Below are 11,261 nucleotides of genomic sequence, written 5' to 3'. Positions count from 1 at the left end.
TGTTGAACAATTAACTAAATGTACAAGCAATCCACGCATGTGTGGTCTAGTTTGACACCAGAGGCATCATGTGAACGCTCTTTGTTAAGAACATCTTGGTTATGCTACATACCGACTATGAAAACCATAGTCTATGCGGTTTCAAAACAGAAGATGTTTAAAGATGTTAACTAGTTTATTAAATGTAAAACTGGTGACCTCAGGAGGAGCCCAGTTTTTACCTCAGGTGTATAATTTTAAAATACTTTGTAGAATATATATACAGATGATTTGTCATACCATGACGTAATTCGTGGACTTTGCGGTGGAGAAAAAGAAGATGTTTAGGTTTTGTATACATGGGTTAATCTAAAATTAGATTAAATTGGTCATAGCAACATTTGAACAATCATTGAAGGGGACTTCTAGATGGGCCTTAATGGGTATGACAGGCATGGACTTTTGGGTTTCAGATAACAATATATTTAAAGATTTTTCCCTATATAAGTCTAGATAATACTGGGGACTCCCAGGGTGAAGCTTGTTGTTTGCAGAATAGAAAAAAACTGTGTAGAGTACCTCAAGATCATGCTTCATAAATCTGATGTAAGCCGTTTGCTTTGAGATTAAATACAGGAAGATTAGTGTAGGCTTTTCCTATATAAAGTTTTGTTTGTTAAAGTGTAAGACATTGTGGCGTGGCAAGGTTTGAACCCGATGGCATGATTTAAAAAAACATGGTAGAAGACTCACATTCAATGAAACATCACGCATACCAAACATCTGAGCCTAACATTTTCATAGATGATTTTATAAATTTCACTTATATACGGATGTTTTCACTATGTCGGGGCCAATTTCGAAGCCAATAGGCATGATTTGAACAACTTTTGTACACGACCACCGAACAACGTTTAATTCCAGATACTAAACTCTTAGCTTTCGTGTTTTTTAAACTAAATCACTATATACATTAAAAGAAAACAACTACCTCCATACGCTACAAAATTCCAAATACACCTTATCTGGTCTTTGCGAATTCGGAGCAGAAAGTGTTTAGTTTAATAACAAAGAAAACAAGTAACCACCAGGATGAGCAAGGTTAGTAGAGAATTAAGCATGCGTAATCGCTAAAAGGCTGGGCTCATATATTGAAATTACATCGTGCGTTCAGTTACAATTAACGTTCGCAAAGGACACTATGTTTCTTATTTAGCCCTGTTAAACTACAAGACCGCCATGTACGTTTATAGATGGCGGCCCAAATAGAATTGAGAATTAATGGCAGAGACGTTGCGAAATAACGTTGACCTTTGAACATATTGAAGTGATTATCGATAACAACAATGTTGAACAATTATACTCTATGTGTTAAGTACATACATGTGTTTTTTTTGGCTGCAACACCATTCTTGTCGTCTTTTAATTCTTAAGTTTTATTCACCAGCTACTACCGAGTGCGTTCGCTATCGATCGCAAAACGACTAACAATCGCGAACTGTTCCACGTGGTTGCCTAACGTAAACGTGGCCTGGTTTAGAGCAGTGCACAGCCAGTGTCCATGCGATTGAGTTTAAAGAAAGTACGTCCCACTCAATATATTATCAAATGTGAAAAAATAGTTAAAAATAATCAGATAAGCATTTTAGCACTTAAAAGTGTTATCCTAAACATTAATGTTCCAATACGTTTAATGTAATTAATTCGTATTTGAAGTAATACACCACTACGTGGACACAAAATAAAATGGACAATTTTGCTTTAAAGTTAATTAAAAATGGAAAAAACAATGTTATTTTTATTTTATTTTTCAGTGTCTTTAATGTTTTCAATTCATGAAAATTTATGAAACAATCTGTCAATTAATGACGAATAATTCAACCCATCTAAAGGCAATTACTTGCCCAAAGTGACCTAAGTATTTAATATCAAAATACAAATCACATAATATAAGTTGTTTTATTTAAAATTAAAATAGTTTAATGTTGATGGTTTTGGCAAAAGCAAACATAGTTTTCAGTTTTCAATACACAAGTAAGATATAATGTAATTGTATTAAGTAATATTGTAGCCATTTTTCTAATAACGCCCCAATCTATTTTCAAAACCATAACTAGTTTTTATTTCATGATATAGACAGGTAAGATACAGTTCAATTGTATGTGCTGATAAAATGCTTTCAAGAGCGTAACTGCACTTTACATTATTTTAAATCTAATGAATGTTTGTTTAATATTTTCAATTCATATTGGTAACGTAACAGTACTAAGACAAATAGCAGACCTACACAAGTGTATATATCCAAAACGTGTCTGCTCCAAGCGCGCGCACACACACCGCCTGTAGTCTACTAATAGGTATTATACATAGTATATATGGTTTTAACGAGAAACATTCACATTTGTATTTTGGCATCTATACTTATTTTTTACATGAAAACATTGCACTATTCGTATATTAGATAACAAAAATCTTTGCAAACAACATGCTGGCATGAATGACAACATATCATTTGATTTTAATTCAAATGTGCATTTCCTGTCACTTGTGGAGTTCATCAATTCATGCGCAAAGGTACATACATGTTAAGGTAGTTTGCAGTTACATATTTGTTATTAATGCTGCTCACCTTTAATCAAGAAGTACAAAGATTAAAAAATGATATTAATAATTGTATTTATTTTTAAGGTATAAATAGATTTATTGAACATATAGAATGAAGTCATTAATGTTGATATTAAATCAAATCGAATTCGTGTGAATTTTAATCCAGCGTATCTTCTGATAACTAGGCTATACAATTAGTTTGTTCTATTAGTAAACACTTTATTCAAAATAACCACATTGCAAACAACGGTCGTATATAATGTGATGGACGTTTAAATGTAACAAGCATCTCCACTACTTCGGGTTATACATAATAAGCGGTATTGTTTATTTACTTTTGAATGTCGTTATTGTCAAGTCTATGTCTATGAGATCAAAACCATATTAATAACTTATGTAATTCGCCAGACGGAAGCATGTTTGATAAACACATGCGATTCATTACGGGCCATTTACAGTCTAACGCAACACATGGCTTCATATCAACTGTTATCTTACAAAGATTGTATTTTACGTTAAGAGCTGTTTGAAAAAAGCAATGTGCATGCCTACATTGTCCGCATGTGTGCGTTATAAAGTGATTCTATGTTGAATTTGATAATTTTAGAATCGAATACATGCAACTCACGAATATTGCATCAATAGGTACACAGTTTATTACCTAAAACAACACATATAATCGCTACATAAAGTAACATTATATTAAAAATGCTCTCAGTCTATTTTCATTTTGTTTTTAATATAGGTTCATTAAATCAATGCACCCTGATGCGCGTATATTCTTTTGAAAAAAAGGTGTGACACTCTGTATAAATTAACAACACCTTTCTCTTGTCGAAATGTCCTTTAAGAGAGTGTAGCTATTTACTTTAATATTCAGTACAATATACAGGTATAACATACATATTAATTTTCTGTAAACTCCGTCCAACCGGACAAACACCGTATAATTCGTATTAGTAACACTTGATCATGGTTTTATTAAACCAATTACCAGCTGTATCATTTAAAAAAACATGCCCAAAAACAAACGAACGATGTCAGATTAAGATATAAATCAACAGTAGTTTTTGCACACAGCCCGGGTACAAATGTTCCGATGACGAAAAGAACTTCATCCTGTTATATGTTTAATCAAGTCATAATAACAGTTTAAACAAATTGAATACTGATACAAAAAAAGGAATATTAAGAGACAAAACGCTTAAACTTTTAAACAGAATAGAAGTAAGCACAGTAGTAAGTAAACATCTTGTTGTTCTTAACTGTTACTAAAATAGGGACAATGTGTGTAGATATTAAAAACTATAGTTCACAATATAATTACTATTTATATGGGAATCAGAATATGTCTACAAGGTACCAGTTTAGGTAATGAACATTCTTACAGTTAATGTTAAAGTACAAATGGGAACGGATTTTCAATTATTAACTTTATTCACAAAGTAAAGTAGTTTTTTCTGCAAATTATTATTTTTACGATAAGATATTACATACATGCATGATATACACAGAGCAGTTCATGTATATGTACTACATGTGTGTTCAATTAATAAATATACCGTTGTTAAACAAATGTTTTCATATATATTACAAACACTTTTATATTTAAAAACATTCTAAACAGAAAATACCTTGCAAATACAATTTTAATACTATAAAGAATTTTAGATATTAGCATGCACATTTTTATAATATTGTATAAACATGTTTTCTTCTTTATGTCTGGTTACTAGTTTCTTTATGTAAGTTTGTAGTATAGACCCTTATGTTTCATTGTGAAAATTGTACATTTCTTCTAAAAGTTCAATATCTTTACTTATGATGTTAATCAAGCATTTTTCAATCAGAAAGTTACGTTTGTTCCGAAATGTAAATCAAATGCTTCTTAGGAAATCTATCAATTAGTTTTTATAAGCAAATATCTCACAAAACGAATACGTATTTTATGAATACTTTTTAGATAAATGTGAAAATTATGAATTTGAAAAATATGATTAAAAAAATAAAGTAATAGCCATAATATAATCAGTATGTCTTATTGGCAGCAGTTTAATATACACTATTAAAAATTAATTTCTTTAAAAATTAATTTCTTTTATTTGAAGTAGCGAATGCATGTCTCCGGTAAATAAAAGGTTTAAATCTCGTATAAATCATTAGATACACGCAGACGACAATAAACCATGCGTGAAATCGATTTCAGTAGTGATTGTCTGACGTCACTAATATATGCTCGTGCTCCACGTATCTCGTTCTTTTTGTGAAATAGCTTTGACTGAGAAACGTGTGTTTACACATTCATAAAACTTAAATCTACAATGTCGGGTAGAGGTCGTAGCTTGCGTAGACGGGTTGGGCAAACCGTAGCGAAACAGACAGAGAGAGAGAGAGACGGGAGATGCGGGCGGCAGTTGATTCGGCCCCGGCAAAGGAACACAGGGCCAGATGGCGTAGAAGGAATGCGGCGGAAACGGCGCCGGTACCAGAGCCGGCATCAGTCCTGTTCCTGAACCACAGCTAGAGGCGGCACCCGCAGCAGCGCCACCTGCAAAACGAAAACGCGCAGACGATAACGCCGCAAATGGTGAGGTTGTTGATTTCTGTGATATTTTTCGCACAGCCGATGGGACACCACGTGGTCACAACGTGGGTAAGCACGAGGTACAAGCGTGTAATGCAAACGAAATCTTATCTAAGTCAAGTCTGTCTAGAATGGATAATATTCAAAGAATTTATATATTGCATAGACAAACTAATGATGATGTATTAATTTACGTGTCCGCGTCGCTTACACAGCGACATGTATTTGTTTTGGCGAATATGTTAATCTTGCATTATTGCTAAACACCGCCCGTGTTGATATTTCTCACAACAATTCAGTTATCTCAACTGACCAGAATTGATCAGTATTCGTCAGACACATTCTAAAGCTTAACTCTTCGATTATAACCGGTGCTATTTACTACCGATTATATTTTATTTCTTACTCGGGATCTTTCGGATATGTTAGGATATCTTGATGTTTATTTCGTGTGTTAATGCTATTCGTGAAATGTTATTTCCATTTCCGCGTTAAGCACTAATTATTACACACACACATATATATATATATATATATATATATATATATATATATATATATATATATATATATATATATATATATATATATATATATATATATATATATATATATATATATATTCCTTGCCTGATGGTTTGATGATAATAATTCAAAACCAACGATCTTGCCAAGGCAGTTCAATTTAATTTCTGTAAAGCGAGACAAAAAAATGGTTTGCGTGAAGCTAAAATACTGATAATAGGGGTGTGATTTCGATCGTGATAGGTCGGCTATCTCCGGACTTTCCGTAAGACTGTTTTCCACAAAAGTGCTAACTGGTATTAATCAGTTTCTCCTTTTTTGGTAAGTTTATAGGTATATTTTTCTGGTGAATCAGTAACCAATTAACTGGTAATAATAGCTTTTTTATAATTCCTCGGTGCTGAATAAGTGACCTGCGATCAGTTTGCGTACTGTTTTTCCACCCTGAGTTATATTCTTGGAACTGGGGATACGTGTTTTGTTAAACCGAATTCTCTTATAATTATAGGTCTTTAACCTCAACCGAAAGATATGTTTTGTGGCGTTTTTGTTAATAAGAATTTGCTTGCGAAGTATTTTCTTGCTGTAGGTAAAGACAGGTGTTAAAACATGTAAATATTTCTTTTGTTCTTGGTAACCATTTGCTATTCTAATATGATTATTATATATGATAATTATATCTAATATAAAATAAAATCAAACTTATATTTAATTAAAAAAATAACAATTAATGTAAATATATACATACATACTGATTTTCGCAAAAATTGTGCCAAAAATGCCAAAAACATTAAAAAATAAAATATGAAACCTAATCATCTACATAACGGAATCCTCCAGACTATTATTAACCTGTGACGTATGCACGCTTTGGGTAACGTTAGCGCCGGTTTCACATGATGTCCGCTTCCGCGCATTTCAAAACAAAGAAGAACTACTAAATAGCACAATCAGTGTGTTTGTGTCTGGATTTGGATCCATTAATGTTAATACTTTGTATGTTTAAAGACAGATTTTAAGTATTTTCCTGTACACTAGCAAGTTATCTACATTAATATATACGATATCGGTACGAAACAAACGTGGCTGCGTGTGTGAAAAATGCATAATAACGGGAAATACACGACACACTATACACGTGCAAGTCAATGACATGTACTAATAAAGATTGGGGCGCCCATGAATAAAACGTTAACGGGCATCTATATTGACAGGGTAAAAAAAATCATAGCAGACGATAAGCTGAAATTTAAACTTCGTGAAAACAAGCGTTCGATAGTAAAGTTAACATGGGGCGGGTTATACGAGTATTGAAAATGTGGTCATAAAGCAGACGGAGTGTATTTACGAATTAAATCGGCACTATGGGACAACATAATGTGAACATGATTTAAACGAAATGTGCATGTGTAAGACAGCGTGGGTTAAGGCTAGTAATGACATTATTATTCATCATTCATGCAAATGGCGTTGTAAAACATTGATGCAATGGTCACGTGGTTAGAGCGTTTTCGGAGACTGGGCCCGTTTGCGAACACGGCAGCAACTCCAATGCCGGCTTATCTATGGAATGTATGGAATGTATTCAATATAGAGTTAAATAATTGGCACTCGCAGGCATTTCTAAAAACACGCAATTAGCATATATAACGGCGATATGTTCGTTTAATAAATTCTGGGAGTTGTAATGGTTAGCTGTAGTATGGTCAGCTTTCGGGGTTGTCATTTTATCATAGGATTAACGTATGGTACTGCATTTCGGACATATTTTTTGTCAGCGAAATACTTCAAGCGGTCACAGGCAAAGGCCTGTCGTGGATAAAAGAGCCCCATATATCGATGTTTATGTTATGTTCGATTCTGCCTATGGTCGCTCATGATAAGCTTGAATCTGTATTGGTCAAGAATATCTCTACGTTGGAATTTATTATCGTTTATTCAGAATCAGCGATTTAGAGTCAATTAAATATATTAAAAGGGCATTTCCGGCGAGCATAATAGTATAAAAAAACACCAGGTTTTTCAGAAATGATGGCGTTCACTTATCTGACGTCGGACTCGAAATATATATTTAGATTCGTTCCGCGAGTGTTTATTAAAAATAGTTAGTTTTAAACATGTCATAGAATTTGGTGGAAAATAAATAAATTTATTTTTGTGGCGGAAATTCTATGTCTTGGAGGTGATCGGAACCATTAAAAGTATTAATAGGTAACTATATAATGATGTACATATGTCCGGGGGAGGTAAACATAGCATTTTGTTGATACCTATCATGAAGTGCTCGAATGTGTGAGGATGGCAGGAATGCTTTCAAAATTATTTTCGGGATAGTATGGGTGTTCTAGTACTCGCTCGATGGCACGGCGTGCTTAGGCGTACCTGGAATAGCTCTTTTTGGCTGGAAAACCTACGGTACGGCGTACCGAGGATTTATTTGGCCGGTTGCGGATGGCCTTAGCGATTGCGCATGTATGTCATGTTGCACGGTACGGTGTACCGAGAATTTATTTGGTCGGTTGCGGATGGCCTTAGGGATTGCGCATGTATGTTATGTTGCACGGTACGGCGTATCGAGAATTTATTTGACCGGTTGCGGATGGCCTTAGCGATTGCGCATGTATAATATCTATTTCCGAACCAGCAACGTGTTCGTTGAAATAGAAATTGCATACATTTGCGAAATAGCATAAAATGGTGTGGATTGTCTGATGGTGATTATTGCATAATCGAGAAGCTAAATCAATAGTGCAACTGGGCTTTGGGCTATCTTAAGGGCAGTACTTCCGGTCGCCTCCTCGACATGACTCAGTTATAGCGCTAGTCTATAGCTGAAGTTTATTAACTCTAGTGCTAGTCTGGTGTAGATAATATTCCGCCATTTGGCCGTTTAATTCCATTTATATTTGTGTACTGTTCCTCTCAAATGTTTTCTATTGTTCAAATATAGAATATAAAATGTGTTTATGTAAGGTATCACATTAAAACATTATAATAAATATGAACTGACAAAGCTGGCTTTTCTTGTAATTATTCATCAGCCCTTGCTCTTGTTAATAAATTCGCGTAGAACAAGTGGATGTCGCCAAAAGATCAGGGATCAATTTGATAAGTTGGCTACTGTAACCGAACGTGCATGACATAGACAAATGGTAAAGGACGGTTACACTTTGTAATCCGAATAACTCTAACCGGAGGAATGAATCGAATCTTAGTTAACGAATGGGCTACTAAGCTGCTTTCTGAAATAAATGGTTTTGCAAGATAGGGAAACACCTTATTCTTTTGTTCTCTTGAAATCAAATCATTATTTTAAAAGTCGATACCTTTGCTTGAATTTGAAAACGCTTCAAAGTTGCCATCTTGTTTCCATTTTACTAAAGAACGAATGAGGATCCCTAGCTCTTTGGTTTATTTTCCATTATATATACTGTTTTATTTCATCGGTAAAAAAATTGGTCTGAATTAGTTGCAGATTTGTGTTTTTTTATCAATTTATTCAATATGATGATACTGAGTTTTTTCCACTAGTTTTTAATCAGTAATATTTAACGGAATATTTATTATAAAGAATAATACATTAAAAGTGAATGGTGTAATTTCAAGTGCACTTTTCGATGTTCTTAATCATCAAAACTTATATGTAGGTCAATAATGCAATGATTTCTTTAGTAATATAAATTAATAGTAGATCTTCTAATTTAGGATGAAACAGTTTAAGAGGTAAGGACAATACAAAGTCTAGCCTGCGGGTATGTGTATATTATGGGTATCTAAAAATATCTAGATATTTAGATATCTAAACGTATCATTGATCTTTTCGCCACTTATAATATATGGATTGCATTATTTTCCTTCATGTTTTCTTTGTTATTAAGGGATGTATAATAATTGATAGTCCAAGTTAAAATTAAATACAGTCACAATTAAAATAACATATAAACATATAAACACATTTCTGTGTCACGAATGATAGCGAGGTGGAATAAAAATGGAGCAGGGTGCGGCTACTTGCTATGTATCTCTTAATATTTCACTTGATTTGTTGGTAATGTTCAAGCCACAGAACAGAAGTGGTAGATAAAAAAAAATCTAAGCAGAACACATTATAAATGAAAATAATATAGTGTAATAAAAATGCATATAAGCACAATATATCTCATATTAGTGGTGTCAATGTCAATTTGTTATGTCACATTTCACAATAACATTTACAAACTGGTAAATGACACAGGTGTTTGGCGTGTGGCTATGATATTAATTAGTAAAATCATCATTTTAAATGAAAAATAATCAAATTATAACGAAAAATTTCTACTTCTCTGAAAAACAATTCACTATCAGTTATGTATATAACTAGGTATTTAACTCAAAATCACCCGAAAACAGGGTGCATCGTTTTAAACAGCCATAATTTCATAAATTGTGCAGCAATTTCCATAAACTCCGTTTAATTCAACAGACAAATATATATAAGAACAAAAATAAATTCAAATCCTTTAGTACAATACTCAAATAATAATACAGTGTATACGTGTTATTGATGCTTTATTAATTCACGCAATTATCATTATAACCTTGATGCATCTTCAATTGAATTTTAAACATGTTACGTAACTGTATTTACAGCAATAATATAAGGATTTAGGCTGACTCATAAAAGTAATAAGCCCTGATTTCTATAGAACTTGTATAAAAGTAGGGAAAACTACTGTGATTGTAATATAGATAATATGATTGTAATTGCTTATCAAATAGAGAAAACTCAGATCAAAGCAAACATCAATTTGTAACATTCATATTGATTTATCATTGATAAAAACATATTATAAGATATATACTTTGAAAACCAGTTAAACACATATGTATGTTTCTATTACATCATTTAGTATTTGTTTACACAGATGGCTGAGAAATTAAATATTATCAAATATAAAGATTGGGAAAATCAACCAATTTATTTATTTTTTATTGTTCATCAATGTCATAATTGATATGAAATTTATATTTTACTAACAAAAATTTATTAAAATTATTAAGTACTTCACTTATTTACCACATCTCAATTTTTAAGCAATATTATATTATATAATGCTGAAATACTAACACCCTGATGAAAACATTTTCATTTGAATCAAAAAAAAGGTTGACCATCATTAATTATAATAAATATAATTTACAAATTAAGGTTTATATTAAATAATGATGCTAAATGATAAAAATAAATGATTATAAAGTCTAGTTCTATTCATAAATATAATTAAACATAAATGCTAATTGAAGAAAACTTGTCTTAGACTTCAACAACATTATGGCATCTGAAAATAAATACACCCAATTATAACATATACATTAATTTATAATATTTTTAATTATCCACCTTTTCATTAATTTGATTATAAAAGTTTAATACATGACCTTTCAAAGGTATTTTTACTAGACCTACATTCGACAATGATAGTCTGTATTTCATAGATATTACATCGCTTGTGTTCGCCTTTGTTCGATTCTCTTCTTCAAACTGAACAAATGTGTAGTGCTTACTTAAAGTCGAACTTTAGGTTTG

The sequence above is a fragment of the Dreissena polymorpha genome, chromosome 10 (assembly GCF_020536995.1).
Source record: "Dreissena polymorpha isolate Duluth1 chromosome 10, UMN_Dpol_1.0, whole genome shotgun sequence".
Classification (NCBI taxonomy): Eukaryota; Metazoa; Mollusca; class Bivalvia; order Myida; family Dreissenidae; genus Dreissena; species Dreissena polymorpha.
This window is presented reverse-complemented; position numbering follows the sequence as displayed.